Here is an 18,929-nt window from a genome sequence, read left to right as displayed (position 1 = left end):
AGATAAAAAAGCCAACATGCCAGCCAGAGAGAAGTAGGAGGAAGATGGGCTTAATGGCAGGAAAGGAGAGCAGAGAGTGATCTCAGGCCAGAGGAAGACCTTGGGGTTCTAAGGAGGAGGGACAAAGCTTTGGAAGCCCACAGGAGAACCCTGTCCCTCAGGGAGAGGTAGGGTAGGTCTCTGAGAAGTGACCCCAGCCCAGGGGAACAGGGACCACCACTCACAGGACAAAACCTGTTGGTGCACCTCACCTGGCAGGAAGATCCTCTCCAGAGTCTGTCTGCTGAGGTGTTGAGAGAGATTCTCCATCACGTAATATGAAAATTCAAGGGCTGGGGATGTGGCTCAAGCGGTAGCGCGCTCGCCTGGCATGCGTGCGGCCCGGGTTCGATCCTCAGCACCACATACCAACAAAGATGTTGTGTCCGCCGAGAACTAAAAAATAAATATTAAAAATTCTCTCTCTCTCTCTCTCTCTCTCTCTCTCTCTCTCTCTCTCTCTCCTCTTTCACTCTCTCTTTAAAAAAAAAAAGAAAATTCAAAATAAGACAAAAAATGTAGAAGAAAGCATTGCCCACAAAAATTTGAGGAAAGCAGATGCCATATGAGAGGATCCCCTAGCAAAATAAGCAGAAGAGATGACTCCTAAGGGGGCAGAGCTCACAAGCTCACAGACTAAGCAGAAGACTTGTCTGGCTGTTCTCACTGACAGGGTCGAGAGGCTTGTGCCAGCAATCAGCTCCAAATCACCTTCCCTTCCCTGCCCTGTGGGTGACACCTGTAAGTATTGCTCCCCTGCAGAGAGTACCAGGGAGGTGAGTTGGAGGACCTGGAGGGAAGGAAGGGCTTCTGTGCTTGGCCTGTCTGGTTTTGCATCTTTATTGTTTCTCCTGCATCTCTGCAAGAGGTATCTGCTCCTGCCTTCCATACCCAGAGCATCAAATCTTACAGCTCAGGTCCCAGCCTGGCAACAACTTCCTGTGCCACCCACTTGACCCAGATTGGCACTGTGCACCTGCCTTTCTGCCTCCCTCAGTTGAACCTGTCTGCTCCTGTACCCTTCTCTCACTTGGCTGCAGCACCACTGTGTGCCTGCTCCTCAGCCTGGATGACCTGTAGCCTGAAATTTTTTTGTGTGTACCCTCCAGTATTTTTCATCTAGTTCTTAATTTTAGTGTTTGTTATTGCTTGCTTTTAGAATTTATGTTTTTTTAAGAGTTTGAAGTTCAGTGCTTCAGTTCTGAATATTATTGTTTCAGGATTTTAAGTGTAGTTATTTTAAAGTCCATCTCTGGTAACTCAATTTCCTGAGAACCTTACATGCTTTCTTCTTTTTCTTCTTTCTGTTGATTCTGTCGGATTTGTGACATATCTTTCTGTATGCCTCATTGTAATTCCTTACTGCTTTATTAATTGCATTCTTTGTTTCATTGTTTCACTTGTAATTTTTCATTTGGTTATAAATTCAGACATAAGAAAATCTGCAGAGTACCAAGAATTTCTGTAGAGTCATCATACTGGATTTCCATTTACCCTTTTTGTTTCATCATTCTTTGTGTGTGTGTGTGCGCGCGTGCGTGCATGTGTAATATGAAGTAATTTAGTGAAATAATTTTGTTATAGACACTTCATATTTTCTTTTTCTAAACCTTGGTACTCTTATTCACTTAACCTAATTAGCAGAGTCAGTCATGATTGTTATTGTTTAATGACCCTAAAATCACTTTTTATCAAACATTCAAATAAATATACATTTACAGGAATAGGATAAAAATGACCAATCATGAAATATGAACTGTGGAATACATCTTCACTCATTTCTATGTTTTGTCATGGAATGTAGAGTACAAAATCAGAAAAAGCTTATACATTAATCTTTCTTTTAAGAACGTTATTTATGATGGGCGTGGTGTCGCAGCCTGTAATCCCAGTAGCTTGGGAGGCTGAGGCAGGAGGATCCCAAGTTCAAAGCCAGCCTCAGCTACTTAACGAGGTTCTAAGCAACTTGGTGATATGATGCCTCAAAATAAAAAATAAAAAGAGCTAGGGATGTAGCTCAGTGGTTTAGTGCCTCCAGGTTCAATCCCTGGTATTAAAAAAAGGAAAAAAAAAGAATGTTATTTATGCCTGAAATTAAGGTTTTGAACATGTTGATGAGTTGACTCTCAATAGCGAGGGAATTCTGTTTACTTTTGCTCATCAAAATCTGTTTATTGGGCTGGGGATGTGGCTCAAGCGGTAGCGCGCTCGCCTGGCGTGCGGCCCTGGTTCGATCCTCAGCACCACATACAAACAAAGATGTTGTGTCCGCCGAGAATTAAGAAAAAATAAATAAATATTAAAATTCTCTCTCTCTCTCTCTGTCCCCCTCTCTCTCACTCTCTCTTTAAAAAAAAATCTGTTTATTGTGGTTAATTCAGTTTATTTTTTAAATTTTATTTTTGACACAATACTTACAAAATTTACAGGGTACAGAAAGATGTTTTGGTACATGTACATAACCATGAAATACAGAAAATTAGCGTACCCATCACCTCAAACAGTTATCATTTCATTATGGTGAAAAGTTGAAAATCCTCCCTTCTAGCTATTTTGAAATATACACTTATTACTGTTAACTATGATTAACTTACAGCACAAAAGAACACCAGATCTTAGTCCTACTTTCTAACTATATCTTTGTATCTGCTGACCAGTCTCTCCCCATTCCCCTCCATCCCCTGGAAATGACTATTCTGCTCTCTACTTCTATAAGATCAACTTTTTCATATTCTACACATGACTGAGATGACTTAGTATTTGCCCTTTTGTGTCTGGCTTATTTCACTTAACACATTGTTCTATAGGTTCATACACTGTTGCAAATAACAGGAATTTATCCTTTTTATGACTGAATAATATTCCATTGTGTGTGTGTGTGTGTTTGTGTCACAATTAAATTTTCTTTTTTCACTCACCCTGTCATAGTCTCTTAGATTCATTCGATATCTTGACTATTGCAAATAGTGTTGCAATGAAATGGGAGTGCAGATATTTCTTCAACATGCTGATTTCATTTCCTTTGGATATGTACCAAGCAGTGGGATTGTTTCAAAACTGATTTAGAGTGTCCAGTGTAGGTCCTAAAATGATATATGTGATTATGAACAAAGAGAAACACAGCTTAAATCAGGGTAGCTAATAACATTGGTAGTATTGTCATCACCAAGTTTTCCTGATAAGCTTTATAAGAGAGAGCAAATAAACTTTCATATTGAATTCATCCTGGTTTTCTTTCTTAGAACCAAGAAAATATTGTAATTTTAAAATGGGATTTTTTTCCCCTGAGATGACTGGCTTTCATCTTGTGCATGATACTTGATTCAACCCCCCCCCCCCTTGGCTTTGTGCTATCTTTTATCCTCACAATGTAGCTCCAACAAAACCCTCTGTAATGGCTTAAAATATTTTAAACATACAAATATTTGCCAGCATTATCTACTTAAAGTTAAAGAGAAAAAATTTAAGCTATATAATGTATATAAATATATACTATTGAAACATTATGTGATAGCCCATTAATGTGCACGATTTTTATGTTTTTATGTGTCAGTTAAAAATAAATTAAAAATAAAAGTTTAATGTGTGCAGGTGCATATAAACTGTAAAACTACACTCCAAGTGAGACTCTGCAGTCAGTTTCTTATATGTGCTTAAAAATGCAGTCTCTTCATTCTGTAGCTATATATACCGCAAGATATTGAAGGAAAGCACCAATTTTATATTTATAACTAAAAAAATCAGATTGCAGGATGAAATTTTTGCTTAAAACTGTCTTTGTCAAAAATATATGCATATAAGTATTTGTTGAAGACATAAAAATTAACTTCTGTGGATTAAAATTTAATACTTAAATATAATCAAGCAAAGGATTTTTAAGTGAAAATCCCAATAATTAGTTTGGCAGCTTTGTTTAGAATTATATTGCAATCTAAAATGCTCTATGCATTCTCTGCTCTTCCTCATTTCCCTTGTTCTTTCTGTCTTCTCTATACCCTTTTCCCTTCCCTAGCTCAGATCTTTTCTTTCTTCTCTCCCATCTCAGACACGAATTAGTCACTTTGAAAATCCCAGTATCCCAGGCCTTCGGCAGCAAGGGCTTGTGTCAGGGTGCGCACTCGCGCATAGGTGGTGGTTCTGGGGAGCAGGTGGGCATGCTCGGGTGTACCTCGTCCCTTGCCCCTTCCTTGCTTTCTCTCTCTCTGCTTCCTGGGTACATGAGATGGGCTCCTGTTCTACCATATATCATTACCATGATGTTCTGCCTCGTCACAAACCAAGAAACAATGGAGCCAAGTAATCAAGGCCTGAAACCTCCCAAACTGTGAGCCAAAATAAAACTTTCTTCCTTTATATCAATGATAATCTGATTAAAATATAAGATAAATTCAAATTTCATTTAGCTCATCAAATAATTATCTTTAAATTACTCAGTGTTATCAAGAAAGTAAAAAGTGATTTAATCTCATTATAACTGAGATGCAGATCAGGAAGTGAATTTGTCATGAAAAGAAGTCAGGCAAGCTGGGTGCAGTGGTATGTGCTTGTAATTCCAGCAATTTGGGAGACTGACAGAGGAGGGTTGTGAGCTCAAGGCCAGGCTGGACAACGTAGTGAGATCCCGTCGCAAAAAGAAAAATTTGAAAAAGGCACACAAATTTAATGTGAAATGTTACATATATTGCCTAGCAATATAAAAAGAAATGGTGATTTTTAAAAAGCACCCAAATGTAGAAAACGAGCGTCTTTTAATATTTAAAAAAATGAGGAGATGTCCAGGAAGTAATCATCAAATAAAGCTAGATGTATAGATATGGAGGAATGTGTGTGATATGTGTTTTATAAAAAAAAAAAAGATAAAGAGTAAATGCTTTGTCCTTACATATTTTATATTGACTTTTTAATTCTTATTTATTTATTTTTTTAGAGCACGATTTTTCATCTTTCATATGGTATATAAAGTATGTTCACGCCAATTCATGCCTTTATACATGTACTTTGTTTTTTATTTTTATTTTGCATCTTATTACACATATATAATTGTGGTAAATATATACTTTTAAACTCTGCATGGCCTACTGAAATATTTTCACAGCATTGAGTCTTATACTCTCACAGAAAACTATTTTTCTGAACATGCTATAGTAGGATGCTTTTATAAAATAAAGTTACCTGGGAGTACATTCAGAAAAGTAGTTGTTTGGAAAGACTGAAATGAGGTGGAATCACCCCCAGAGCTAATCTAGCCTGGGGATGGATTCTGGTGGGTTAGAGGAATGAATGGACTGCAGGACTGTCAGGCAATCATCCATAGCAATGGCTTTGTACAGCCAAGATTTTGAGAATTGTTAACTATAGCAGGTTCACCATCACACTCCCTGACAGGACACATTTGAGCCCCCAAAGTGTATATGGTCACCCTCCTGCTGTGAAAACCAAGGCTGCTCATGTGGCTGAGGAATGTTTGATTCATGCAAATTATTTCTTGGAGGATTAAAATTGTTCTTCAAAGCCCTCTGGATTGCCTTCATTTTTTTCTAACAAGGAATTTCTGTGCATAGTCTCACTGGTATGGATTGTTTCCATGACTTTGGCTCTGCTTGCCATATTAAAGGATCTGTGCTCATAACCCTGTAATTGCACACATTCTTTACCTTTGTAGCCATTTTGAATGTTCAAAACGTATATTTTTTAAAATTTATCCATTGGAAAATAAATGCTTAAAAGGAACTTAATCATTTGATATTAGATCAAGAATGAACCCAGGCTAAGTGTGAAGCTTGTTGCAGATGAAACCTAAATTTAGTATTAAAAGTTTAGTGGAGGAAGGAATTAATGTGCCATATTTGGGAAAATTCCTAATTTCCTAAGTTAGGGAAGAAACAGAAAAACAATTATGAAATATTCCAATGATACTCGATCTTCATCTTATTTTATCTTGTTCCATTATCTTTACAGAAAGTAAAATTATTTTCTAGTTTCTAGCCTACTTAGATTTTAACAACATACTCTCTAATTCAATGCATAGGTTATTTCCATCAGACTATTTAATTCAATTGGTATTATTTCTGATGTGTACATTTGACTCTTAGTAACTTTTGATGAAAATTGGAGAACAAGCTTTGTGCACATATACACATTAGGAAAGAATTATTGTGCCTTTTATAACATGTACCATCTCTGAAGTATTTTTTGACTAGTGCTACATAAATATTGAGAAAAATTTACATACTACCTTATTTTCTGATCTTGGCCTTCCCACTTTGTTCTTTATTATTACCTGTTCCTTGTTCAGGTTTCTGATACATGTCTTCATCCATTCATTCATTCATTCATTCATTCATCATTTACATGCCCGGAGTTCTGTTCAAGAGTTTGGAGGATTTGATGATGGAGAAGACAAGCAATCCAATTCCCTTGATAGGTCTTGGAATTTTGACTCAGGAGACACACTATAGAAAGTAACTAAGTAAACATAAGGTAACAATAGGGGTTTCAGGAAAAAATAAAACCAATAAAGGGAAAGGAGTGTGAAGAGCTCTTACTGGAAGCTGTTTTCACTTAGTGGTCACAAGAAGACCTGTTTGCAGCATTGACATTTAAGTAGAGAGCTAAAAGAAACGCAAGCCTTACAGGCACAGAGAATCGGAGAAGCAAGCTGAGGGAGAAAGAAGCTGAGATACAGAGAGGGCAAGGAAAGTGCCTACTGCAGTTTAGATGGGCCCGTGGCAAACATGGTAAGGAATACATGATCTGGTGACTGTAATTGAAACGTTGTTCTGAAAGTTTTATGGAGAACTCCGTGTGGGGCCAAGGGTGAATGGAGGCAGACAAGGCAGGAGTCATTGGGATGACATGGTGATATATGATGAGGCTTCTGCTGGGGTGGAGGCAGGACAGGTGGAAAAAAGTACTCTGATTCAGATATATTGGGGTTCCAGAACTGACAACCTGCCAGTGAATCTCGTGTGGGATGTGAGAGGAAAAGGAGCCTCAGCACCAAGCAGTGTCTGAGCCAAGGATACAGCTGGCGTTCTGATTGACATGTGAACTAGAAGGGAAACTGAAAACCCTCTTTTAGCTAACTGTGCTGCCACAGGCCCATAATCCCAGCAGCTCTAGAGGCTGAGATAGGAGAATCTCAAGTTCAAAGCCAGCCTCAGCAAGAGCAAGGCAATAAGCAACTCAGTGAGACCCAGACCCAGTGTCAAAGAAAAGAACCTTCTCTTAAACATGTTCAGTGAGAACATTTCTTTTCATTATTTTTGCTACAGGTTCATCAATATCATCAATTTTTCAGGGAGCTAATTTTTTTATTGTTTTTTTTATCACATCACTTTTTTATTCCCTTTCAGTCTTTATTTCATTTAAGAGATTTAATTTGTGCTTCTCTTTGTAGTTTCTTAAAGTTACTCTGAGATTATTAATTTTTAAACTTTATTATAAAATACATGTGCATTTCACTATGCATGTTTTTTTCAAAAGTTGACAAAAACAAAAAGATATTCATTAAATGCCTTAAAATAACTATCATAGGTAAAAGTGAGGTTTTTCAGATTAAAGGGAATAAATAAATGAATACTTAATTTTTAAAAACAGGAACAAAGATGAACAAGACCAAATTATTGTACTCAAGAAATAAGCTTTATTAGATGAAACTGGAAAATAAATAAAAAATTATAATTAAAACAAAGATACTTGGAACGAGAGCAAAGAAACAGTAGTTTAACTGACTTCAGAAAGGAAGATACCTTCATAATATTTATTTTAAAATTCACTTGTTTTCACTTTTTATTATCATCTAATTGTTAAGCACACACCATGGGTTAGAAATTGGTAGGGGGAAGGTGGAGCTATTGTAGGTGCAGTGATGCTGTGTCATGACAAAGAGGCGACTTGGCACATCGGCAGCAGCATGTGTCAGCTACGAAATGGCTGATGCTTTACTTCTGCCCTCCAAAATCTCCCATGACAATTTCTCTTGTTGCCTAGTCCAATGAAAATCATGCAGGGGAGGGAGTTCTGAGAAATGTAGGTGCATTATATGAAGGAAAGTTTGAGAAATATAAGCATACTTTACATTACAAAGCCATCACAAGCTGTGTCCTTCGAACTTTGATGCACTGTTCATAATCATTCAGTGTGAAATGTACTTCACTCGTGAGTTCTTTAGAATATGGCTTATTTAGAAGTGTGTATATATGTGTTTAATCGTGGTCAGAGAACGTACTCCATTTGTCATAGTCTGTTTTCTCCTGATATAAATGAACACCACAGACTGAGTAATTTATGAAGAATAAAGGTTTATTTGGAAGTCAATCCCCAAAAATCCAAAGGCTGAATATTCTCTCTGATATGGGAATGCTGACTCAAAATGCAGGGGTGGGGGGTGGGGAAATTCACCTGATTGGACAGGGGGTTGTGAGGGGAAGGGGAGGGGAAGGGAAGGGGAAAGACAATAGAATGAAGTAGATATGACTTTCCTATGATCATATATGGATACACGACCAGTATAACGCCACAAAAATGAGAAGTTATACTCCATGTATGTATGATATGTCAAAATACATTCTACTGTCATGTATAACTAAAAAGAACAAATGAAAAATTTAACCAGGTGTAGTGGTGCACACCTGTAGTCCCAGCAGCTTGGGAGACTGAGGGCAGGAGGGTTGCGAGTTCAAAGGCAGCCTCAGCAATGGTGAGGCACTAAGAAGTTTAGTGAGACCATCTCTAAATAAAACACAAAATGGGGCTGGGGATGTGACCTAGTGGTTGAGTGCCCCTGAGTTCAATCCTTGGTATGCATCCCCCCCCCCAATTTTTTTTTTTTGAAAAAAGAAACATTATCAGAAAAAAAAAAAGTTTATTTGGCTCACAGTTCTGAAGTACGGACAGTTCAAAGTCTAGTGGCCCCATCTGCTAAGGTCCTTCGTGCTGCTGGAGACTGCAGAGACACAGGCGGTTCAGGATATCATGGTAATACAGAATGTCCTAGCTCAAATTGCTTCTCCTCTTCTAATAAAGCCACAGTTCCATTGGATTAGAGACCCACCTTTATGGCCTCATTTAACCTTAACTATCACCCAAGGTCCCACCTTCCTGTACAACAGATGAAGTTTCTACCCTCTTAAAACCTCCCAGAGGAGACTGAATCTCAGCATGGGTTTGAGTGGGGACATTCAAACTGTAGCATCATTCTGTTTTGATCTCTTGTTTATTGTGACATATTTTATGTCTGGACAGATGATCAACTGTGGTTAATGCTCTATGTATATAAGAGAAGAACACATTTTCTGCAATCATAGGTAATACTGTTCTAAAAATGTACACGAGGGAACTCGGGCCTCACGCATGCCAGGCGAGCATGCTACCGCTTGAGCCACATCCCCAGCCCTCCCACAGATCTTTATGTACTTATAGTTTTCACTTTCTATTTGTCCCATCAATGACTAAGAGAGACACTTATATCATCTATTATTGTGGATTTGCCAGGATCTTGCTCTAGTTTATGAATTTTGAAGCTCTATTATATGGTGAATACATATTTGTAATTTTTAGGAGTTTCTGAAGAAATTCCCCTTTTATCATTAGAAACCACCAATTTTTATTCATTTAAATATTATTTCTATTGATGTATATTCCATTGATATGGGCATTTTAAACTTTATAAGTTTTCCTATCTTTTCTACATACGTTATATATATTTTCCATTCAACCATTCAAACATTTGTGTTTTGGTTTTTAATTTTTTTTTTGTAGATTCTATCATTGGATCTTGTTTTTATACCCAGCATGACAACCCTAGCTTTCAAATAGATTTTTAACTCCACTGAGATTTAATGTAATTATTCATATAGTTCAGTTTAAATCTTCAAAACCATTTGTTTTCAAATTTCCATTTCCATTTTCTTCCTCTTTTGCTACTTTTCTACCTTCCCTGTGGTGGATCAATCTTTTTGGTCCTTTAGCTATATGTTCATTTACCTGAAAATTGTCTTTATCTTTTTTTTCTTCTGAATAATATTTTGACCAGATACAGAGTTCTGAATTAACAATCATTTTTCTGTAAGTACTTTAAAGAAATTATTCTATTGTCTCCTGGTTTCTACAATTTCTGAGAAGCTGTTATCTGTATTATTCTTCTGATAAACATTCCATCCTATGATTTTTAGTACTTTTAACTCTATTTTCTACTTTTTTTCCTTAAATTTTGAATTAGATCTTATTTTTAACCTGTGAATACCCTCAAAGAGTATTTTCTTTAACCATTTATGAGGGCCTTTTGGGGGTATTATAAAAATTAATTCTCTTTTTTATTGTGTTGTGATCAGATAATTTTATCTTTTGCTACTTAAAAGAAGAATTGTAAATAACTAATAAAAAATGCTTGATATCTGTACTAGACAGGGTTCTCTAGAGGAACAGAATCAACAGGAAGTATAATTATAAAAAGGGGATATGAAAAATTCTCTATATATGTAATAAGAATTGTAATGCATTCTGCTGTCACATAAATAAAAAAAAACTAAAAAAGAAAGGTGACTGTAGTTAACAATATCATATTATATGAATAAAGATAGCTAGAAGATAATTTAAAAGGGGGGAGATTTATTGGTTTGGCTTAGGGGACCAGAAGCTGGATAGTCTACAGTGGCTATCTGCAGGCTGACAATTCAAACTAACCATTATAATATCTTTAGCCATCAAAGAAACCCAAACCAAAACTATAATGAGATTCCATCTTACCCCAGTCAGAACAACTGAATTAGTCTGGATTCTCTAGAGGAACAGAAACAACAGGATATATATGCCACAATAAACTGCAGGCATGATTAATCACATAAAGGGATTTCTTAGATTGGCTTAAACAAACAGAAGCGGATAGACCTACAATGGCTGTCTGCAGACTGAACAGCTTGAGGAACCAGTAGCTGCGCAGTCCAAGAAGCTGGAGCCTCAGAACAAGAGAGATTAATGACGCAACACCAGTCCTGAACTGAAGGTCTGGAAACTCTCTGGACAGTCCACTTTGGAAGAGTGAAGGACCTGGAGTCCAAGATCCTGCTGCAATGGCAGCAGCAATTGAAGCTCCTGCTCAAGAAGAATTGAGCTTGCAAGTGCTCTTGCTTCCTCAGCCTTCCAATTTTTGCTCCATCCAGACCCCAAACCGATTGGAGTGTGCTACCCACATGTAGGGTGGGTTTTCCCCTCAGTTTGTTGCCCCATGTGCAGTCATTCCTAGAAATATCCTCATTAGCATACCCAGAAGTCTCTTATTCTTGGGCATTTTTTAATCCAATCCAGTTGACAATTCATACGAACCATCACAATGAGTGTTATAAAAAATAATGACAAATGGTGGTGAAGATGTGGAGAAAAAGGAAAACATAGATACTGTTTGTGGGAATGTAAATTAATATAGCCATAAGCGAGAACAGTATGAAAATGGAGCTACCATACAGTCCAGCCGTCTCACTCCTGGATATATATCCAATGGAAATGAAGTCAGCATTTAAAAGAGGCACTGTGTATGCAGTTTATTGTGGCCCTATTCAAAATAATCAAGATATGGAATAAGCCTAGATGTTTGTGAACAGAACAGATAAAGAAAATATTATATATATATATATATATATACACACACACACACACACACACACACACACACACACACACAATGGAATATTACTTAGTAATATAGAAAAATGAAATTATGTGATTTTCAGGAAAATGAATGCAAAATGGAGCATTGTGTTAAGTGAAATAAGACAGATATAGACAAGTTTGGAGTGTTTTCTCTTATATGTGAAAATTAAAAACAAAAAAAAAAGGTAACCTAAAAATAGAAGAAACATTAGGGATTAGGAAAATAGCCAGGGGTCTGGAGAGAAGGGAACCTAGAGAGGGAAGAAGAGTGAAGGAACATGATCTAGGCACAATACATGGAAATATTACAATGCATCCCATTAATTTGTAAAATTAATATGTGCTAGTAATTATAATTTTAAAAAGAGAAAATTTTGTCTTTGCTGTTTTTACTTTTGAAATTTATTGAGGTTTTTTTTGTGGCTTACAATTTGCGCATTTTCTGACAATTTCATGAGTGTTTGGAAAGGAGGTTTATTTTGTGCTTACAGAATGAACCATTTATCACATAGCAATTACACCCACCTTATTAATTGTCTTGTTTAGATCTTCCATAATTATTTTGTTGTTGTTGTTCTACTTGAACTGCTATGGATTGAGAGAGACAAAATGCGTTCTTTATTCCTAATGTTTTTTCCTTTCTATTTCTATCTCCCATGGTTTCTGAGTTATGAATATTAATGAATGTTACTTGGTGCATGACTGTTAAATCTTCACTGTAGGTTGCATCTTTTAGCATATAAAGTGTTGCCTTTGTTTCATTTAAGTGTTCTTTTTAATTGCATGCAAGTTTTAAAAACATTAAAGTAAAAAAATTAAAACTACTCTGGCTTTCTTTTATTTGCCTTGTATACTTTCTCCCATTTATTTCGGTCCATACTTTCTCTTCTTCTCTTTTTTTTTCCAACTTTAGTTTTTATATCTATGTGTGCCCTACTTCTGGTAATTAAGAGGCTTGTATTTTGGTTGTAGTGATTTACTATATTTTTTACTTTAGAGACTATCCATAAGTTCTTTGTTTTTTGAATTGGAATAATTCTTAATATTTAAATACAAACGGTGAGCACTGACATTTTTTTGCACATGTCTAATAGTCAAAATGTGCAGAGGAAACTGAGCCTCTGTCCTTCACACTCATTATCCCCATTTGGTGGCAGAAGCTGACTGAAACCAGCCTCCCTTCTCTCCAGTATTCCTGGGGCTTCCTGGGGCTTTACAAGACAGCTACAGTGCAATTTGTCAGTTTTATAATATGTGCATGTCTTTCCCTAACATAGAAAAGGAAGGAAGGAAGGAAGGAAGGAAGGAAGGAAGGAAGGAAGGAAGGAAGGAAGGAAGGAAGGAAGGAAGGAGTCATTAAAATAGTCAGGGATCCTTCCTACCCCACAATAGGATAGTGAGGAGATCTTCTAGTTAGGAGCAATTTACTAGAGAGGGTAAGGTGGCCAGAGCTGGAACAACTATCTGCATAGCTGCACTCTGGTATCAGAGTGAGGACAGAAGAAACATTGAGGACAGCATGGAGGACACAGTTTAAAGTTGGGAGTCTCTCCATGAGAGGGTTTGGATCAATGTGCCACAGTTTCTTTAAAAAAGAAATTATATATATATTTATTTATTTCCCCCAATAATCAGCAGTTCAAACAAAATTAAACTTCAATTTTCTCCCATCAAGACATTTCAAATAGAGCAGCAACCATCTAGATCTTTCTAGGAAGTGAAGGCAGAGTCCCTGGCATTCCTCCTGACAGCCCTGTATTAGGCCCTAGAAGTATCTGCTGCTGCTGCAGTTGTTGCTGTTTCTCCATTTGCAGCTTCTCAGTCTCAAACACAACAGGAAGAACCAGCATCATAAAGGAAGTGCTCCCAATCCACAAGGCTGCCCTGGAAAACCTGTATACTTTTTGAATCACAAAGAGGGAGAGATCAAAAGTGGCTCTGGCCGCCGACCGGACCCTCTCAGGGAATATCTCCTTTGGATCCCGAGTCTCTCTGACGGGGTCTCATCTAGCTCCTCATGGTCTTCCAGCTCTTCCTCAGTTTTCTTTGCCTCGCCTTTTGGGAGCAATTCATGGGGGACAGAGGCTCCCCAGCACGGGCAGCAGAGGGCAGCAGCAGCGATGGTTGTTATGATCATAAGTTCTCCCTTGTCGAATCCAGTGTTTTAAAATGGGAAACCTACTAATTTTTATGGGAGGGAAAATCTGCCATTGTATAAGACTGTCACAGGTATTGGAGGGTATTTTTCATTTCTTGCCCCACCCAACAAATGCCAAAAATGAACCCCATTTATTGTGATTATTGAAAACCATGTACATACATTATCAAATGTCCTTCATATTCAATAGTATTCTTCTGGATTAAGAAATACTCCTTTAGAAATTATATATCAACTTTCACTTTCATAATTTGTTAGTTTTTAAAAATTGCTATTTTTGTACTCTTGACAGGAGTTAGCTTCTAATATGGATTGATCAGCTCTGGAATCCTTTCAACTGTGAGGAAGCCATTCTACTTAGACCATATCCCATTCTCTGGGCCCTTGCTCTCCCAAGTTTTGTTGGCTACCTCATTTCTTCCCTATCAGAGTTTAGAACTGCACCTTTTGCTCTACAACTACAATTGCTACATAGTCATGTGCCCCATAATGATGTTTTGGTCAAGACTGGACCACAAGTATGATGACAGTTCCATAAGATTGCATTGCCTAGTGACATCTTAGTGAAAGTATATACTGTGATGTTTGCAAAATGACACAGTGTCTGTCAGTGCATTTCTCAGGTCATAGCCCCATCATAAAGCAACATAGGATTGTGTTTGTTTTTATTTCAGTGCCAATGCCTTCTTTTCACCCTAATTTTTCAAGTTATTTCAAAAGTTATTTTAAAAGTGCCCCTGTTGATCTTTATATTTGAAAGGCAGTTTACTGGCTTTATGGGTTATGTTTTTTATGGGAATGCTTCTCTGTCTAGAGGATTCTTATTCATTCATTTATTTATTTTTGACATGATTTCTGGCTATGTTGCCAGTCTAGCTAAACTCCTGAGCTCAAGGGATCTTCTTTCCTCAGCCTCCCAAGAAGCTGAGGCTACAGGTAGGTTCCACCACACCTAGCTCAGGATTCTTATTTTTGAGTTCTAGCAGCCTTAATTTTAATTATGTTATGGTTGAGTCAGGTTATTATATATCCTGGACAAAGTATCCCCTTTAATTTGTGGAGGTATGTTTTACTTGTTTTGAATTATGTCTTTTAATTATTTGATCTGCATATTTTCTTCTGGGGTGATTCCACTTATGAACATATTTAATCTGAAACCTATCATACGGATTACATTTTCTAATAATTTAAAACAATTCATTTATACTTCATTGGCTTAATTTTTTGTTTCTGACCTATGATGGGAAAGTGTTGCAACTTTTTCTGTAAATGGTTCATATAAAGTAAATATTTCAGTCTTTGTAGACACACATGCTAGATTTCTGTTGCTTAAAAAAATACTTGAGATAATAAACTTAAAGAAGAAAGTTTTTTTCACCTCACAGTTATGGAGTTTTCTATCCATGATCAAGTGGACCCATTTCTTCTGGGTCTGTGACAAAAGTACATGGCAGGTCCAATCCCTTTCTCTGCCCTTACTTTTATCTCATGGTCAAAAAACAAGACAGAGGAAAAAGGGGACTGGGTCCAAGTTTCCCAGTTGAGGACATGGCCCCAGTGACCTAAGACGACCCAGTAGGCCCCACCTCCTCCTCACGGTGGCAAGCTGGGGACTATGCCTTAACACCTGGGCTTTGGGGGAACATTCTACAAACTACAGCAACACACTGTCTCTGTCTCATATTCTTCTGTGTTTTTGTTTTGTTTTTATCAACCACTTAAAACTATTGGCTGCAAGTGGGGGCCATATAAAGTTGAATGGGTTGGATTTGTACCTTGGGCTGTACTTTGATGAGCTCTATTCTATATTTTTATCATTGGCTCTTTTTTTTTTTTTTTTTGCAATTTCTAGTTTCATTTTCTTTTCTGGGATAAATTTAGTTTCTTTCTTGAATTACTTTAATGACTGCTGCCAACTTATACTCTCTTTCCATCTTACCATTTCTTCCATGCACTTTAAAAACAATTTTCGTGTTCTTGCAATATAGAGGTGATTAACTCATTCTTCTTTTAAAATTTAGAGGAGCTCATTTTTTGTAATTTTATCAACTCAGTGGAATCATTTTTCTAGTGAGATTTTTCTAGCTCCTCCTCCACTTTCCGGGTTCTCTCTACAGATTATTTTCTAGGTCACCTATGGTTGCTTATATATGGGGGATGACCATGTTTCTAGACCTGGCTACTCCCAGGCTACCCATGTAATTGGAAGTAGGGATGAAAGGGCAGTCTAACAAGGGATCCTTCCTTCCTTCCTTCTGTTTTTCTTTTTACATCGGTTCAGTTTCATGATAGACAATAAGAAAGAGTCAATTAGACAACTATGATATTAGTAATAAAGTTCTCTCTGTTGCTGCAAAGCCATGCTATAAAGAAGGTTCCTCCACACCTCACCATTTAGTTTTTCCTACTTTGCTTTCTACAAACAGGGCGCAGGGGAGTTCTTACACGCAGCCTCTGCCTCCAGCTGAGCAGGGTGTACATGGATTTAGATGTTTGACCTTCACCACTGAGTGCTCCTTAAACTTCCTTGGTGCTCTGCATCTTAGGCACAGGCTATGGCTTTTCCGCTTTTGCATAGTTTTTTCCTGCATTGAAAGTAGATGTTCTGATTTTGTATGTTGGTTGCTTTTAAGGAATTTCTAGAAAATCAAAAAGAATTCTTTTTATTTTTTCTGTTGCCCTTGATCCAACATACTCCTTAACTATTTTAATCTAACCAGTTTTTATGACTTTCTACAGATTACTCTTTCCTTCCATTTCCTGGAAATGTGAATTCTCCTGCTACTCTCCTTGAGAGTTTTTGTAGCTGCCTTGCATTGGATGGTAGAGCTTTTGTTTTTTTCTTGAATCATGGAAGTTTCCTTATAGAGTGGTTCTGATTTGATTTTGCCATATCTCTTGATGATCAGCTGGTTAAGCCCCAGCTTTTATGCCAATTTATCTCTTTTCAATTCTTGTGGTACATGAGTATTATAAATCTGGTCTCAATATCCCTTGTAGGCTTAGAATTAAATTTATTGCTTATGATTTTTTCCTCTAACCCACAGAAAGATGAAAAACTTCCATTGTATTTTATTCTGTTAGCAGATGGAATTTCTAGTTTCCATTTTATGAAAATGTTTAACCCTCTGAGATTGTTGGGTATAATATGCCTGATTATGGGCTGTTCTACTTGCAGTACTGAGGAAGGCCACAGAAGGGGAAAATTGTTTCTAAAACAGAACTGCAATTACACTGTTTCTAAAACAGATCTGCAATTAAATTTTCTTTCTGCTCCTTCTTTCTCTTCCTCAGCTCCTCCTGGGTGAGGACATGTTGATCACTCCCATCTCCCAAACTCCAGTCTATACTCAGCTGCTTAGGGCTCTATTAGCTAATGGTCATAATAAAGTATTTTATAGGTTTAATTTTGCTACTCCTAAGAAAGTAACATTGCAAATAAATCATGAATCAAAGCCAAGGCTAGTTACTTAGCTTTATTTTGAATTAGGATGTCTTAAAATAATTTTACAGCTATATGTTACTTAATGTCAGAAACTAGAGGAATTCTGCTCTGTGTCTTAAGGCAGTATGTGGAAATCCATAGGTAAACAATTTTATTGACGACATGGTGGAAGTGTTTGTTTCATCTTTATTTCAATTCATGCAGATGGGATTCTGCATCGACACTGAAAAAATTAGCATTTTTCTATACAGAAATGAAAGAAACAGAGTGGCATAGGAAGATAACTATACGTTAATGTGTTTATGGACCCTCTGGTTTAATAACTCTGCTTGTCTTAGTGACAATAGATTTATTCTCATTACTTTCACATTAAAAAGGTGATCCTGTTAGATTGAGGTTCATTTTTACTAGCTTAATGTTAATTTCTGCCTACCTTTTTGGACTTTTTTACAAGTGCAGCAGAAAATTGTGCATATTATGGAATGCAATCCCACCTACTAGGGAAGCTGGAGCAGGAGAATCACAAGGATAGTCTCAGAAACTTAGAGAGACCCTACCTCAAAATAATTTTTTTTAAGGGCTAGGGATGTGGCTCAGTGGTAGGGGCATTTATTTTGAATGCATAAGTCCCTGGGTTCAAGTCTTAGTATAAAAATAAACAAATAAACTAATAAATAAGCCAAGTAGGAGGTCTGTCCATTAAATTATATAATAAATGGCCTCTTTTTTCTCATTTGAGCCTTCTAAGTCATTCAATAGCTATTAATTCTCAAGTCTAGGCAATATTGAAGAGAATGGTAGTTGTTTTGTTTTTTATCTACCAGTTCTCTTTTTCTCCTGCCATTTTGGGGGTGGGGATGTGTGTACCAGGAATTGAACTCAGGTGCACTCAACCACTGAGCCACATCCCCAGCCCTATTTTGTATTTTATTAGAGACAGGATCTCACTGAGTTGCTTAGTGCCTCGCCACTGCTGAGGCTTTGAACTTGCAATCCTTCTGCCTCAGCCTCCTGAGACACTGGGATTACAGGCGTGTACCACTGTAGGACTTTTTATTTGTACATTAGCCACACTTTTGCTAATGTACAAATAGTTTTACTATACTCTTGCATCTGAAGGAATAGTAAAAAGAAAACCAAACCATTAAACCAAAAGGTAGGCAGAAATTAACATTAAACTAATAAAAATGAACCTCACTGCTTTTGTTTAAACATTTTTACAGAGAAATTGAGGGACATGGTATGTTAGGAAAACTGATTCCCAGTGATCTTCCTGGCCTTGGCCCTGAAGTAAGAGGAGGCATGCATGAACTAAGTATATCTTGGAAAGTACAGACCATTGCACAGCTTGAAAACATCTGGAGTTTCTGCTTCAGGAGGCTGGGGACATGGCAGCCATTGCAGTGGATTTCACATTCTATGAATCATGGCTCCTTTGTCTCCTCCCAACTGGATAACATGATTCTTGATTGAAAGAGGTGAAAATGAAGGGATCAAATTCCCTGAGCCATATTTTAAAAATTATTTCAAATAATCTTTGTTGACTTATTGAAAATGGCAACCAAAGCAATCTATTTGATGACAGAAGAGTCACACAGTGAGAGAACCCAAGACATTGAGTCGTGTGTTAGTCAGCTT

General features: G+C 37.1%; 1 pseudogene across 1 annotated transcript; it reads right to left on the bottom strand.

Moving 5' to 3' along the window:
- Positions 1-13,388: 13,388 nt before the first annotated feature.
- On the bottom strand, positions 13,389-13,815 carry LOC308648163 (mitochondrial import receptor subunit TOM22 homolog; annotated as a pseudogene). The gene has a single exon. The product of its transcript is annotated as a mitochondrial import receptor subunit TOM22 homolog (transcript).
- Between the last annotated feature and the right edge of the window lie 5,114 nt (positions 13,816-18,929).

This window comes from Spermophilus citellus, assembly GCF_964194105.1.
Source record: "Spermophilus citellus genome assembly, chromosome: 4".
In the NCBI taxonomy this organism is placed as follows: Eukaryota; Metazoa; Chordata; class Mammalia; order Rodentia; family Sciuridae; genus Spermophilus; species Spermophilus citellus.
Note: the sequence above shows the minus strand (reverse complement) of the source record. Positions and strands in the feature narration are given on the sequence as shown.